Source organism: Chrysochloris asiatica, unplaced genomic scaffold, assembly GCF_000296735.1.
Source record: "Chrysochloris asiatica unplaced genomic scaffold, ChrAsi1.0 scaffold00038, whole genome shotgun sequence".
NCBI classification, from domain to species: domain Eukaryota; kingdom Metazoa; phylum Chordata; class Mammalia; order Afrosoricida; family Chrysochloridae; genus Chrysochloris; species Chrysochloris asiatica.
In genome coordinates this window covers 16,789,219-16,805,724 of record NW_006408556.1, presented here as the reverse complement: position 1 = coordinate 16,805,724, position 16,506 = coordinate 16,789,219, and the positions used below count along the sequence as shown (strand labels likewise).

At 39.3% G+C, this 16,506-nt stretch overlaps 1 protein-coding gene across 1 annotated transcript in view; it reads left to right on the top strand.

Moving 5' to 3' along the window:
- SUPT3H (suppressor of Ty 3 homolog (S. cerevisiae)) overlaps positions 1-16,506 on the top strand; it is a 597,109-nt gene that overhangs the window by 526,253 nt on the left and 54,350 nt on the right. The window lies entirely within an intron of this gene.

Below are 16,506 nucleotides of genomic sequence, written 5' to 3'. Positions count from 1 at the left end.
AGGTAGGTAGGTAGGTAGATAGATAGATAGATAGATAGATAGATAGATAGATAGATAGATAGATAGATAGATAGATAAAATAAGGCAACAGTGTCATTGTTGGTGCTAAGCACCTATGCGTTCCAAATTCATAGCTGTTGGGTTTGAACGGCCAACTTTGAAATTAGCAGTCCAGTGCTTATCCTATAGTACCACACCAAGACTTCTCAAATGATCTTCTTTGTTACCTCAATATATATGAAACTTAATTCCGTTTTCTTCTTAGATCTGTTTCTGAGGAAGTCCTTTGGCCTTGTCAAACAGGCCTCCTAAATTCCGCTTTCTCACTGGTAGCTTCTCTTACTCCTCTATTCTCTCCTCTATATGTGAACAGACTCAGGGCTTCCCCGTCTTGAATCCCGTCCTTCAAGGTTCAGATGCTGTTCTTTCTCTGCTTTTTTATTTTTTTTATTTTTTTAATAGCAGAACTCCTTAAAAGGTTGAAGAACTTTCTACGTAATATTTATTATGTGCTCTAAGCCTTTATCTCTCTTAGCTCACCACCTCCAACCGTCTTGCTCACTCTGCTCATCTATCCTCATTGGTCTGTACATCGAATACTCTACTTATGCTCCTACCTCAGGGCCTTTGCACTCTCCTCTCTCTACCTAAATAGCTCTTGTGCACTGCGTACTTCCTCCTCTCCTTTAAGTCTCCCTAATTGAATGTTATCTTATATAGAGGCCTTTTCTGATTCTTACTATAAAACAGTAATTCCATCCCCATTGCCTTTTTTCAACTTTACCTATTTCCCATAGCATGCCCCCCTCCCCATCATATTATGGATTAGATTGTTTACTCTATTGTTTCCACTCTGATAGAAGTTCCATGAGGGCGTGGACTTTGCCAGTTTTGCTCACAAATGTATTCCCAGCACCCTGAAGAAAAAATGGTCAATAGAGGATACTCAACAAATAACGAATGGTTGTAGGAAAAATATAATAGAGATGCATATAAGTATTCTGCAAAAGTATAGCGTTTTTCTTAAGTTAACTTCATTCTTCTTGTTGATTTCTTCTTCAGATTGTATATTTGTTAAGCTGAAAATAATAATGTAATATATGGCATTTTAATGAAAAATGACTATATTTAAGGAGCTCTGGTAGTGTAATGATTAGGAGTCGGCCTGCAAACCTCACAGTCAGCAGTTTGAAACTACTAGTGGTTCTGCAGGGGAAAGATGAGGCTTTCTGCTCCTGTAAAGATTTACAGCCTCAGAAGCCCTATGCAGGGTCACTATGAGTCAGAACTGACTCAACCATGGCACATCACCACCACCATATTTGGGGGTGGGGTGGGGTGGAGATTAATGAGATGCATTGCCTTGTTTTATATTTTCACAAGTTATTGTAGAGCTTATTTAATGCAATAATAGAAGATTCTCATATCTACATCCACATTCAATATACGAGGAAGTAAAAAAGTAGTGCTATGATGGTTCTGGTTCATGTTTACATGGGCTTATATTCCAAACAAGACGTGTTTGAATATGTCTCTGGAATCAGTAGATGGATGCAGACAAATTATCTCAATAATATACTTATCTTTGTCTTGTTAGGGTCCCTTCAACGAAGAAGGTTCAATAAAACAGTGACTTCCAAAGAGATCTGCTGAGCCAGTTAATTCAAGGCAGGGAGGTCAGCTCGGAACGCCATAGCAACTCTTGTTTGGGGTCCCCAAGGGGTAATCTGGATAGATCTTCTCAAAAGACATAGGAACTCATAGCGTTTTGCTAGGAAAAGATTTTCAGAAAATTACAAACTGCGTCAGTGAGAATCAGACCAGGAAAGTTGTGCCAAGGAACTTTTTGGCATCTGCTCATCCTATGCTAATTTTGTTGAGAAATAGTACCCAATCCATCCTTCAATCCTGATCTTACCCCTTCAGACTTCTTCTTTTTTTTTTTTAAACTTCTTATTGTATATTAAGTGAAGGTTTACAGAGTAGATCATTAGTTTTACTTTCAACAAATCATACGCTTTTCTTCATCTCAGTGGTTGAAATCCCCTCGGTCTAACAACAGTTAGCCTACTTCCTCCCTGTGGTTCCTATTTCCACTCCACCCTCCTTCCCAACCTTTCTGAACTTGAATGATTGACCATGCCATGGTGAGATTACCTTACTAGTGTTGTCCTCCCTGTATACCTGTCTACCACTTGGCTGAAAATTGGGCACAAGTGTTTGTTCCGTTCCAGACTTTAAGGGTGACTGAAAGCCATAGCCATGGTTCTTCCAGTCTCTCTTTGACCAGTCAGCCTGGCCTTTTTATAATTTTGAGGGCTTTTTCACATTTTCTCTCACTTGAATGTGATCCCTTTCAGAACAGTTGGTAGTGGTAACTGGGCACCGTCTAGTTCTTCTGGTCTCACAGTCATGGTAACTGATGTTCACATGTTCCACTGGTTCTTCAGACTAATTGATTCCAAGTATCTTTAATTTCTGTCACTCTTCTTTCTTCTGCACACAAAGAAACCAATAGTTGTACCTTAGTTCAACACTTACAGACTTCTTTTTGTTCCCCAAACACAAGAACTAAAAGGAATATGACTTAAGTCCCGCATTGATACTCAAAATTCTTCAGGAGAAGATAAGAGAGATGGGAACACTGTCTTCAAAAGTGTGTAGACCTAGATGGAAGATATATCGGTAGCTTCACGTTTTGATGTTTTTTGTTTAATGTTTCTATGATTTTGTAGTAATACTTTTGATGTCCTTCAAGATTATGGTCCTGAGCTCCCAGCTCACTGGCTCATTCCTCAAGGTGCTTGGCTAAGAAGTTTTCATAACTTTGCCTCCTATGTGCTCTACTATATTCATGAATATTGTTGTTGTTAAGTGCCGTCGAGTCAGTTTCAACTCACACTGACCCTGTGTAGGGTTTTCAAGGAGTGGCTGGTGAGTTTGCACAGCCAACCTGCAATTCAAACTAACCTTGTGGTCCAGTGCTTATCATACAGTGCCACACCAGGATGTATTTGCAGCATATATAAATACATATGCAGAAATATTCTCTGTCAAGCCTATATATATATTTGTGTTATCCCACTCACTTTCTCATTCCTCTTAAACATGAATGTCTGTATATTTACTCATAGTTGTTAGGTGCCATCAAGTCAGCTCTGACTCATAGTGACACTATGCACAACAGAATGAAACACCGCCCAGTCCTGCTGCACCAACTCAAAACCGTTGCTATGCTTGAGTCCATTGCTAATGCCACTGTGCCAGTCCATCTTGTTGGGGGACTTCCTCTAGTTCAAAGACCTTCTACTTTACCAAGCATTATGTCCTTCTCTAGGGACTGGTCCTTCCTGTTAACATGTTTGAACTCTAACAGACAAAGTCTTGCCATCCTGACTTCTAAAGATAATTCTGACTGTACTTCTTCCAGTACATATTTCTTTGTTCTTCTGGCAGTCCATAGTACTTTTAATATTCTCCTATACCACAACTCAAATGCATCAACTCATCTACAATCTTCGTAGTCCAACTTTCAAATGCATATGATGCTATTGAAAATACCCTGGCTTGGGTCCAATGCACTTGAGTCCTCAAACTGATCTCTTTGCTCTTGAGGACTGTAAAGAGGTCTTGTGTAGGAGATTGCCCTAATGCAGTACATCATTTGATTTCTTGACTGCTGCTACCATGAGTGTTGATAGTGGATTCAAGCAAAATGAAGTCTTTGACAGCTTCAATCTTTTCTCCAGTAATCGTGATGTTAGTTATTGGTCAAGTTGCTAGGATTTTTGTTTTCTAAGTCCTCTAAGCTTTCAGCAAGCAAGGTTGCATCATCTATATATCACAAGTTGTTAATGAGTCTTCCTCCAATCCTGATGCCAAGTTCTTCTTATAATCCAGTTTCTCAGATTATTTGCTCAGCATATAGATTACATAAGTATGGTGAAATAATATAACCCTGGTACACACCTTTCCTGGTTTTCAATCATTCAGTATCCCCTTGTTCTGTTTGATTGACTGCCTCATAGTCAATGTACAGGTTCTTCATGAGTACAATCAAATTTTCTGAAATATCCATAGCTTGTCATGATCCACACAGGTGAAAGTCTTTGCGTAGTCAATAAAACACAGATAAACATATTTCTGCTATTGTCTGCTTTCAGCCAAGACCCATCTGCCATCAGCGATGATATCCCTTATTCCAAGTCCTCTTCTTATTCCAGCCTAAGTTTCTGTCAGTTCCTTGACGATGTACTGTTGCAGCTGTTTTTAAATTACCTTCAGCAAAATTTTACTTGCATGTGATATTAATGATATTGTTCAGTGATTTCCATATTATGTGAGTCAGCTCTTTTTAGAATGGGCTCAAATATGAATCTCTTCTGATTAGTTATTAGTTAATTTGCTCTTCCAAATTTCTTGGCATAGTTGAGTGAGCACCTCCAGTGCTACATAAGTTTGTGGTATCCATTTGGTTGTTGTTAGGTACCATTGAGTTGGTTCTGAATCATAGTGACCCTGTATAGGGTTTCTAAGGAGCAACTGGTGAGTTTGAATCATTGGCCTCAGGGTTCAAACAGACCTTGTGTTGAGTGCTTACCCAGAAGTGCTGCACCAGTCATAGACTATTGTTATTGATGTTATTCAAGATAGTATTTGCCTTTGTTGCCTTTTACTCTTGTTTCTCCCAATGTCTTCCTTAACCTTGGTCGTTTTGTGCTGGTCTCCCCTTATTGTGTTTTGCCTTTCCCTTTAATACATGTCTACTCTCCCTGGTTAGCAATTCACCTTCCCTGGTATTGGCACAATGATAGGCACATTGGCCAATAGAACAAAATTGAAACCCCAGAAGTAAACCCATCCATTTAAGGATAAACTATCTTTGACAGAGGGCCATAACCTATTAAATGGGAAAGAGATAGTATCTTTAAAAAGTGGTGCTATCAAAACTGGATACCCATTTGCAGAAAAATAAAACAGGCTCTATATCTCTCACCATATACAAAAGCTAACTCAAGATGGACCAAAGGCCTAAATGTAAAACCTAAAATTATAAAGATCACCATAGAAAAAATAGGGGGAAATATAGTGGCCCTGATACATGGGATTCTGCTGTGGCACTGTAGGATCAACACTACACTGTGAACCGTAAGTTAAGAAGTTCTAACCCACCAGCGACTCCTTGGAAACCCTATTCAGGGTTGCTATGAATCAGAACTGACTCAACATCACTTATAAACAACAACAATACGTGGTATACATGTACTATTAAACACAATTAAAAATTTACAAATGACAGAAGACAAAATAGACAACTGGTTCCTCCCTAAATATTAAACATTTATGTTCACCAAAAGAGTAAAAAGAGAACCTATCGACTGGTTAAAAAAAAGAAAAAAAAATGGGACAATGACATATTGGACAAGGGACTAAACTCTAAAATGTGTAGACAGTTTCAGCACTTCAGTAGCAAGGAGTCAAGAAATCCAGTTAAAAATTGGACAGATGTCATGAACAGACACTTCACCAACCAGGATTTTCAGATGGCCAGCAGAGAATGAAGAACTTTTCATGATCATTAACCATTTGAAAGACTTCATATCACCCCAGCAGCTGTTACAATACATTGACAAGGACCTGCCAGAGGTTCAAGTCAGATTCAGATGAGGACATGCAAGGAAGGCTATCATTGCTGCCATCAGATGGATCTTGGCTGAAAGCAGAGAGTACCAGAAAGATGTTTATGTGTGCTTTATTGACTGTGCAAAGGCTTTCCATTTTGTGGATCTTGACAAACTATGGACAACATTGTGGAGAATGAGTATTTGAACACTTAACTGTGTTCATGAGGAACCTGTACGTAGACCAAGAGGCATTTGTTCAAAAGTCGAGTTTCAAAGAGGTGTGAAACAGCACTGAATAGTCAGGAAATCACCAGCAATGTGGAATGACTGAGGCATGAAGTACATGGTGTGAAGTGGCTGGAGATGAGAAGCAAAGGAGATTTGGGGGCAAAGATGTTCCAAAGGCTATACTTAGGAGCTAGTGTTTAATCCTCGAGGGTGGTGCTCTTGAAGAGATTTTAAGCTGATGAGTGAACATCAGAGTTAGAAGTAACATTATGGTAGTTTTCAACTTCTCAGCAGTTTTGAAACTTTGGTCATGAGACTTGTTCTTCAAATAAGATCTTAAATACTACCTTAATATCAGAATCAGTTCAAAGCGGAACTTCCCAGTAGAGGTTGGGAATGTCCCAGAAAACACTGGACTTCCTAGTTCGATTCCCCCTCACTGTGCTTCTAATCCTTTGTCAGCTCCCATAGCACCTTCACAGACCTTCAGGTCTTTTCCAAGCATACTTATAAAAATAACACTTAAATATAGTGACTCAGAAAGTTAGAGTCGTCCAATGAGATGGTGGCAAAGTCCAGTGTAGAGCCTGGTCTCATGATTTCCATCTAGTGTTATTTTCAGTCTAACACATTGCCATTGGAAGATAAAAAATAAAATTCTTACACAACCAAAATCCCTTGCTCTTATTTATTGTTGGTGTTGTTAGGTGCCGTCGAGTCGGTTCCAACTCATAGCAATGCTATGCACAACAAAACAAAACATTGCCTAGTTCTGTGGCACCCTCCAAACTGTTACACTTGAGCCCAGGTACAACAGAGAAAAAAAATTAAAAAAAAAAAAAAAAATGTCCAAATTAGAGTAGATTTTTACATTTAGTAGGTGCTTACTTTTAGTACTTTTTTAGTACTCAATCGGAAGATTTTTTTGGAAATTTAACGTTAGAGTTTCTTTTAGAATTGGACTCGATCATCCTTTCCTTTTGCCTTTTCATGTTGGTTGAGAAAGCACCAAGCCAGAATCCCTCAGCTTGGTTTTTAGGAATTAGATAGAGGGACTTTTCTGTTAAAGCCACTTGTTAATGGAATTACTTCCCATTAAGTCTTGATAGTGCCTGGGTTTACTGATCTTGTCTAAATAGTATGTCATGGCTAAAACCTGTTCTAATGGCAAGAGACCTGGTTCTACTCCCATTAACTGGCTGAATAACATTTGGAAAAGTCACTCAAGCTCAACTGTACAGTGAGAAGGTTGAACTAAATTACCTCTAAGGCCCCTTCCAGCTCCTACAGTCTGTGATTGTAATTACGGCGAATGTTGTGTTTTATCTGTGAGAGTGGTCTTGTTTTATAGACTGCCATAAGCTCTCATTTTCTGGTGGTCTTAAGGACTCTGGAGAGGTGGGTGCTGAGGCAGTTGGTTGTGAATCTCTAGAGGAACAGAAATGGAGATTTTCTCTTTATGACAGAGGGTACATGCTAATGAAATATATTCATTTGCTTACAATTGTCTCGCCAATCTGGGGATTTGAATGGCTTCACTGAAATTCTGGTACTATTCCCCATGCCGTTACCCGTAGACAGCTGGCAGCCTTGGACAGTTCACGTAAGAGATGGGAGGATGTTGATGAAGAGCTCTGCCTTATCGCAGTGAGAGTCGCGGTATATAAAATCCAAAAGGGTTCTCAGAGTGGTACAAGTCCTTTAGAGTCTGTTCTGAACCCTCTGTTCTGCGTTTGACTCCACTGCCTCATTTTTCTGCAAAATGCTCTTCCTCAAAGTGTTTCTTAAAGTCTTTTACTTTCAGTCCTCCTACTTTAAGACTAAGTGTGATATAGCAAACAATGGCATTATTATATTGTAAGGACAAGAAATAGGGGGTAAGTTATAAAGCAGAACATTTTTATTTACACAGCAGTGTTTTAATAACCAGCAAAATTTTGGAAGAGAACTGGGAAAATAGTTAAAAGATAAATGGACTTATGTTTCAATGTTATGATTTTTCACATACACTAAAGTTCATTTTTACCTTTTTTTTTTTCCTTTTTTTTTTTTAAATCCTTGAAATTCAGACAGGACCCTGGGAGACTTGTTGGCATCCTTTGGTCAACACATTTGTCAGGGCATTTTCTTTTTTTTCAACATTCTTCTATGGTTCTATTAAGCAATAACCTCATTAGCGACACATTCTGAGTGGTATAGTATGATAGCTTTACTACAAAGGGGTTCTGTATTTCAGTTGCCAGGATATAACACTCTTATGACAGGGGAGAAAAAGAAAACTTGCTCTGAAGGGGAAGCTTAGACATTATTTACTCTAAATATTGGAGCTTTCCATTTGAAAGTTTACAGAGGCCGAAGAATTGTTGAATTTGGAGATTTCAAAATAAAAATCTTCAGCAAACTCTAAAACTGTTTCCACCTTGAACACAAGTCCTATGCCCTCCTGTGAATATTTGCCTTGCCCAACTCTGGATTAGCCTATAAGTTATTTTCATCACAAATACCTTTCACTAGGAGACACAGTATCACCCTCTTCTGGAATGACACAAGGCAAACATTCTGGCCCGGGGCTGGGCATCCTGAAAACAGACTGTCAGTTGTGCTGCGTTAGGTGGACTCTTTTTACCTCTTTCTATCAAGTCTATTTTTGAGGCTACATCAGGTTAAAGCAATGAAGACTCTGGAACGCCCAAATCCAAACTAATCCTGGCAATATTTCAGAAGTGTTTAAATCACTTTCAACTCCAAACTCTTTTTATTTTTACCTTGGACTTCATGTCACCATATATCAGTTAAAACTATAGAAGAGCATGTTACTACTAATTGTACCTCATTGGAGCCCTTGACTACACTGGCAAAATGCATTCCAACCAATGTCGTTGTTCAGAGACAGTTTATATTTACTGAGTCTAAGGCATTGGACTGCAAACCACAAGGTCAGCAGTTCAAACCCATCACCTGCTCCTCAGAAACCCTGTACCGGGTTGCTATGAGTTGGAATTGACTTGACGGCACTTAACAACAACAACCAGACAACCGGAGGGGCAGTCTTCTTTGGGCACAATTAAAGGTCATTTCTGCAGAAACACCTTCTCTGACCCCTACCCAGCTACTTGCCACTGTCTTGCATGACAACGTGTAATAGTGTTGTAATTTTTTAAAGTTCAATGTGATGGGATAAGTGCGAAGACTAATCTATAACTGAACTCAATATACCAAATTAAGTAATTTGAAATGGCTATTTTTGAAGTCAAAACCAGTTGGATGTCAACAACTCCATATGGTTCAACCTAATAATTTTTTTTTTTTTTATCTGTCATCAATTTAAAGTTAGCTTTCACTTTACCCTTGTTCTCAGCAGATAAAACAAATTCACCTGAATTGACAAGCTATTACCAGAAACATCCAGAAGATTCTCTGTGCCTCAGTTGTTTCATCTATGAAATGGGAATAGTCATGAAATCTGTGTTGTAGTGTTTTATTAAGATGACATCTAAAAGCCTGAGAGTAGTGCTTAGCACATGATAAGCAATCAGTAAGTTCACCCATTATTAGCATTGTCATCCTTATCAACATTTTCCTAATTTGTTTGTTCAACCAATATATTTTGACATCCTACTAATTGGCAAGCTAAGTGTCAGACACTAGGACCACATTTTTGAACAGGATACTCCCTCCTCTCCTGGAACTGATAATCAAATGCTGCTTTGTTGTTGTTAAGTGCTGTCAAGTTGGTTCCAACTCATAGCAACCCTCTATATGATTACTGAGGAGTAGCTGGTGAGTTTGAACCTCTGACCTTTTGGTCTAGTGCATTATCCTGTAGCACCACACCAGGTTTCCATAACAAATGTATAGATTACTGTATAATAGTGTGGTATTGTCAATGTGAAGGAGCTCTGGTAATGTAGTGGTTACGAATCGGGCTGTGAACCACAAGGTCAGCAATTTGAAACTACCAGCTGTTCCGTGGGAGACAGATGAGGCTTTCTGCTCCCATAAAGATGTACAGGGTCGCTATGAGTCGGAACTGACTTGACGGTACTAGACAACAACATTGTCAATGTGAAGATGGAGAGACTTCATCTCATGTACTTTGGATGCGTTATCAAGAGGGACCAGTCCCTGGAGAAGGATATTGTGCTTGGTAAGGCAGAGGTCATCGAAAAAGAAAGAATTGTTCAGCAGGATGGATTGATACCATGGCTGCAATGATGAGCTCAAACATAACAACAATTGTGAAGATGATGTAGGACTGGCTAGTGTTTCATTCTTTTGTACATAGAGTTGTTATGAGTCAGAATTGACATGATGACACCTAACAACAACAACATAGTCAATGTAGGATCAAAAGATGTTGTGGAGGCCTAACTTTACCCTAATGATCAGGGAAGACTTTCTGGAGGAAATAATCATCTAAGCTGAAACTTTGAGACTAGTGGGAGTTAGCCAAGCAAAAAGAACCAGGAAGAACAGTGGTATCAGCATCAGTTTAAAGCATAGAGGCCTGAGGAAGAGAGAACATGGGTATTGATTATGGATCCAAGTAAAGTGAAAACCTTGACAACTTACATATTTTCTCCACTTATCATGATATTGCTTATTACTCTAGGTGTGAGGAACTTTGTTTTTATTTTAATCTTGAGTTGTAATCCATACTGAGGATTGTAGTCTTTGACCTTCATTAGAAAGTGCTCCAAGTCCTCTTCACTTTCAGCAAACATACTGCAGGTCATCAATGAGTTTTCCTCCAGTCCTGATGCTATATTCTTTATTTGTTGAGCTTCTTGAAGAATTTGCTCAGCATGCAGACTGAATAAGTGTGATGAAAGGATACAACCTTGACACACACCTTTCCAGATTTTAAACTATGCAGTATCCCCCATGTTCCGTTTGAACAACTACCTCTTGGTCTGTGTACAGGTTCCCCATGAGTACAATTAAGTGTTCTAAAATTCTTTGCAACAGTGTCCTTAGTTTCACATTGTCAAATGCTACAAAAACCATGTGAGGATCATGCCTAACTTCCTTGGCTTTACAAGAGGGAAGGAGAATCAAACTCAAAATCAGAACAAGGCCAATGCCTATGAAGTAGGGGTCAACGACTACAGTCTTCAGCATGGATAACACCTCAAGAGCCCACCGGTTGTTCCATGAGAAAAAGATGAGGCTTTTTGCTCCCACAAAGACTGACAGCCTCAGAAATCTTAGACAGGGTCATTATGAGTCGGAAAGGACTCAAAGGCAGTGAGTTTGTTGGGGTGGGGGCGATTTTTTTGTTGTTCTTGATATTCTAACACATCTGGTTTTCAGTCATTGTGTTCAGTGCATCAAATCTATTCTTGAGATGATCTCTAAATTCAGGTGGGATATACTCAAGGCCATACTTTTTATCCTCTTGCTAATATAGACCATGTATGTCTGTTATGCTTTATGTTTGACAGTGGTATTGTAACTGGCACCTTGCATTTCTTTTGTATTTTCAGAGCATCTGCATAAAAAAGTTCAATAAAGGTCAGTAATATGGGAGAGCTAGACTGCAGACAATAAAAATGAGTTAAAAATGTGCCACTTGACATAGCATTGACGTTCTTGATTTTTTTAATAAAAGGATGTATTTCTTTGAATCTAAAAACACTGCCTATTGTTCAGCCTAAATGTTTTGGGTTGGTTTATGATATAAAAAATTGATAGAATTGAAGTGTATATCTTTCTCCATCTAATAACATACCTCAGTCTGTGTTCATGAATGCCAAAGTTCCTATGATTTCTTTATTGCAATTTTTATTCTCATTTACGAGTACCATGTTAAACTGTTAAATCAACAGAATCATCACCTTAGCCTTAAATTAGCATAGCACATCATTAGGGAAAGCAATGCTGTACATTTAATTGCTGTGTTTAAAAGTTATGTCATGTTGTCATGCCCTACATTTGTGTTCATACGTTACCATGCTTAATTTATAAGGAGCTTGTTTAATTTACAACAAGCTTCTGGGCTGCTTCCTGTTGTTCATTAGCTCCCTCCAAGCTCAGCTATTTGGGACTAGCCACGGCTGTTGCTATGTGAATATTTGAAATACAGCGAAACTGAAATGATATAGGATAAGAGGGCAAATGTTAGAGAACTGGAAAAATAGAGAAACAGTGCAGCATGAAATGTCAAACCACATTTTAGGGCACTTATACTCTGTTTCCATAAATGCATGAGGGAATTATGTTGCAAATACTTGAAACTGTTTATTTTCATTTTTGGCCTGACTTTCTAGCATTGAAGAAACCATGTCTAATGATCTTGAGTATTCTTAAAGAAAAAGAAATTATATTTTACATAATGGTTTGCATGTGTGAGTTCCCTCTGGCAGAAGCACTATAATTAGTGTCGTCTCTCCAAGAAGAGACTATCTGTCTTAAAGATGCAACGGCCACATCTGACTCCTGGAGCTGAGTGCAGAACATTGTGATTTTGTCAAAAGATAAACACCATCCCCTTTCACTTATTCATTCACATTCCCTCCTGCTTCTTTGGCTCAAAGAGGAGAGGCAAAGGACAGCTGAATACTAAAAGTTTTTGTCCTTTCTCATTCAGCAACCATGGAGAAAGATCTTGGCTTCTTGACATTAATAACTTTGCTTCAGCTCTACTTGGAACGGTTTGGGCAACTTTTCAAAAATGAAAAAGGTACAATAAAAGAGGACTAAACTTCCTATTTTACTCATAAAGTAGCAACCAAGGCTTCCTCTCCTTTGGGAATGGCCATATCCTTCCCTGGAGACCCAAGAGTGTAGAATATTATTTCCTTGCATAACTGTCATTGAAACTATTAAAAGACAATCAGCTTGAGTCGGCAGAATGACAGACAACTTTTCAGTCTTGCTATTAAATGAGAATAATGGTGGCATCAAATCTGGACTGCCGAAGAGACAGTCAAAAATGTCCCTGATCAGAGGAAGAGAGAAAAACCTGAAGTCTGTCCTTGAAACAAAAGAAAGCCCTCCCCACTCCAAAAAAAAAAAGTAAATACATATGTAACGGGTGTACATGATGAATGAATCTGATACCTATCTATCTACATTATATACATATGCTCCCAAATTCATATGCACACCATTTCTGTCACAGTAGCCTTGTGGTGTATTAACTCTTGATTTCCTGTAATGTTTGAGAAATTGAAATTGGCCATGGGTCAGATATGGCACATTTCAGGTCAATACCTGTGGCTACACAGTAGGAGTAGTAAAAAGATATGAAGAAGCCATTCGCCATATAAAGATGACAGTTTCATTAGGAGAGCAAAATAAGAAACAAAACGGTGCCTTCTGATTCTGTTTTGCATTAGTTTGCATTCGTTTCTGAGTGCACTAGAGACAGGATGTCTGCTACCCTTTATCTGTTACGGTGGAGACCATAAAGCCAAGAGATGAAAAACTGCTGCCTCAGTAGATGCTTCTGCCAATCAAAACTGGCCGGCCCAAGCGGTGAGGTTCACGTCCATCAGCTTATCTCTCCTCCACAGCAACGTGACTCTGGAGAATGGGGTGGAGTTCAGTGTTGCGTGATTCTCTCTAGGAAGTGCATGGTATGTACACGCCGTTTTGCGTGATGGAAAGAATCTAAGCTTTAAAATTAGAAAACATGAGTTCTTCAATCACACTGAGTCTAAGTAATGTAACAGCAATAGGTAGTTGTTGGTTTCGCTTTTGTTTGTTCATGTCTGATGACTTCTTCTGTTTGTGTTTTATCTCTGGAGGTTTTCTTGGGTCTTGAGGATGGAGCTAATCCAGTTTCATGAGTATTTAAAGACAGTTATGTTTCCAGATTCTATTAGAAACTATTAAGAGAATTATCTAAGTGGTAGATAAGTTTCTATTTACCTTTTCTATAAATAACTTTTTACCCACACTTTTAATATATATAAAAGGTCAGCAGTTCGAAACTACCAGCTGTTCCGCGGGAGAAAGATGAGACTTTCTGCTCCCGTAAAGATTTACAGCCTCAGAAACCCTATACAGGGTTGCTATGAGTCGGAATCGACTCCACGGCACATAACCACCACCATATATATATGTATATGTATATAATGCTTGCCTTTTATTCTGTGTAGGGAAAAGAACAATAGGGAGATTCTCACTGAGTAGAGAGGGGATAGCAGAAGCCTTGTGGAGCTGAGTCTGCAAGAGGCTTACAAACAAGAAAGGAGAACTTTGTCAGAGGGAGGCAGTGAAGGCTGAGGAAAGAGGAATCTCAACAGAAGGAGGCTGTTCCACCACATGGACCTCACCAAACCATCCCACTTCACATCCAAGTTCAACAGCGGAGCCAACTGACTTGTAGTATCGACTGTTTAGTTTTTCCTGATGGGTGATTGCTTGCATCTTTTCACAATGGGACTGATGGATCACTCTGAGTAATGTGAAGGCCAGAAGGAGAGGAGTTAGGGTATTTTAAGAGTTGATAAAACTTTGATGGTGCCAGGTATTTTGCTTTGGGAAAGTAGATTTCAGCCAATTCGTTCTTGCCTGTTATCACCATTCCAGTACTCAAATTTTGCTTATTTTTTATTTCCCTGCTTTGGGGGTCACCTCTGTTTTCACTTTTATCATTTACTCTATGTGCATTTCCAAGCCCCAAACACAGTGTAACTATTCATTTGTTTAAATGTTTGAATGCCATGCTGGTGAAGTAAGTTTACATCTGTCTTGTTTATTCTTCTATCCTCAGGGCAGAGCTCAAGTTTAGGACTAGAGTTCACACAGGACATGTATGTATTTCATATAAGCATCTATTGAATGCTTGCTTCCTATGATGGTTTAAGAGCTTCCTTGGCATATCATTGGTTCCAAGGTTGGTGTGATATAGTGACTCAGAACATGGGCTCTGAAGCAGTGGTGTGACCTCAGGAGCCTTGGTGATGCAGTGGGTTAAACATCGGTCTGCTAACTGGAAGGTGGACAGTTCAAACCTACCAGCCGCTCTGCAGGAAAAAGATGAGGCCTTCTGTTGTGGTAAAGATTTCACAGCCTCAGAAGCCTTATGGAGCAGTTCCCTTCCGTCTTATTGAGTTGGCATCAACTCGATGGCAGTGGATTTAGTTTGGATTTGGGACCTTGGGCAAATCGTACAGCTCTCTGTAAAGATTACAACAACTCAATGTACTTATGTTAACTATGTTAACGTAAGTAAAATGCTCAGAATAGTGCCTGGCACAGAGCAAACACAGAACGTTAGCTTTTATTATTGTTACCAAAAAACTAAAGCTGCTTTCTCTTTATCTCCAGAAGAGAAGAGCACCCATTAGGTTAAATATTCTCTGCGGGTACCTGGACATTATGTTGTTGTTGTTAACTGCCATCAAATCAGTTCCAGCTCATAGCAACCCTGTGTACAACAGAACAAAATACTGCCCAGTTCTGCACCAGCTTCACAATCATTCCTATGTTCCAGCCCATTGTTGCCCTTTCCTCTACCCCTCCCCCATCCAAGTTACTTCTTGTTGTTGTTGTTTTTGTTAAGTGTTGTCGAGTCAGTTCCTACCTATAACGACCCTGTGTAGGGTTTCCACAGGAGCAGCTGGTGAGCTTGAACCACCGACCTTGCAGTTCAAATGGCTTTGCAGTCTGGTGCATCTAAGTTACTGGTAACCAATAATCTAGTTTCTGTCTCTGCATTTTCCTATTCTAGATTTTGTTGTTATTAAGTACCATTGGGTCAGTTCCAACTCTCATCAACCCTAAATGGAGTTTCTGAGACTGTAAATCTTTGCTGGAATAGAAAGCCTCATTCTCCCTTGGATTTGCTGATAGACTTGAATTGCCAACATTGTGGTTCACATTTCAGTGCTTATCCTACAGAGCCACCACACCGCCCCTATTCTAAATACTTCATATAAATGAGATAAAAAGAATATTTGTCCTTCACTATCTGGCTTATTTCACTTAGCATAATGTTAGAACTTCATTTATTTTCATGTCTGAATGATAGTGCACTGCATGGTTGTGCCACACTTTGTTTATCTGTTCATTCATCCATTGATGGTCATTGGTTTCATTCCACCTTTTGACTATTGTGAATAATGCTATAATGAACATTGGTATGCAAATATGTTTGAATCCCTGCTTTCAATTATTCTGAATTTGTATCTAGGAGTAGAATTCCTAGGTCATATGGAGCCCTGGTGTGGTGCTGTGAGCTAATGCACTGGACTGCAAAGTTGGTTTGAACCACAAGGTTAGTGATTCAAGCTCACCAGCTGCTCCTTGGGAACCCTATACAGATTCGCTATGGTCAGACCTGACTCAGTGGCACTTCACCACCACAACAACATGGTAATTCTGTGCTTAACTTTTTGAGTAACTGCCAAACTCTTTTCCATGGGAGCTGCACCATATCAACTTCCTACCAACAATGGCGGGGTTCCAATTTTTCTACGTTCTCATCAGCACTTGTTCTTTTCTGTTTTTCAATAATAGCCATCTTTTATTGGTGTTAGGTGCCATCAACTCAGTGTAGACTCATAGTCACTCAGTATACAACAGAACAAAACACTGCCCAGTCCTCTGCCAACTTTACAGTTGCAACACTTAAGCCCATTGTTGCTGCCACTGTGCTAATCCATCTTGTTGGGTGGCTTCCTCTTTTTCTCTGACCCTCCAT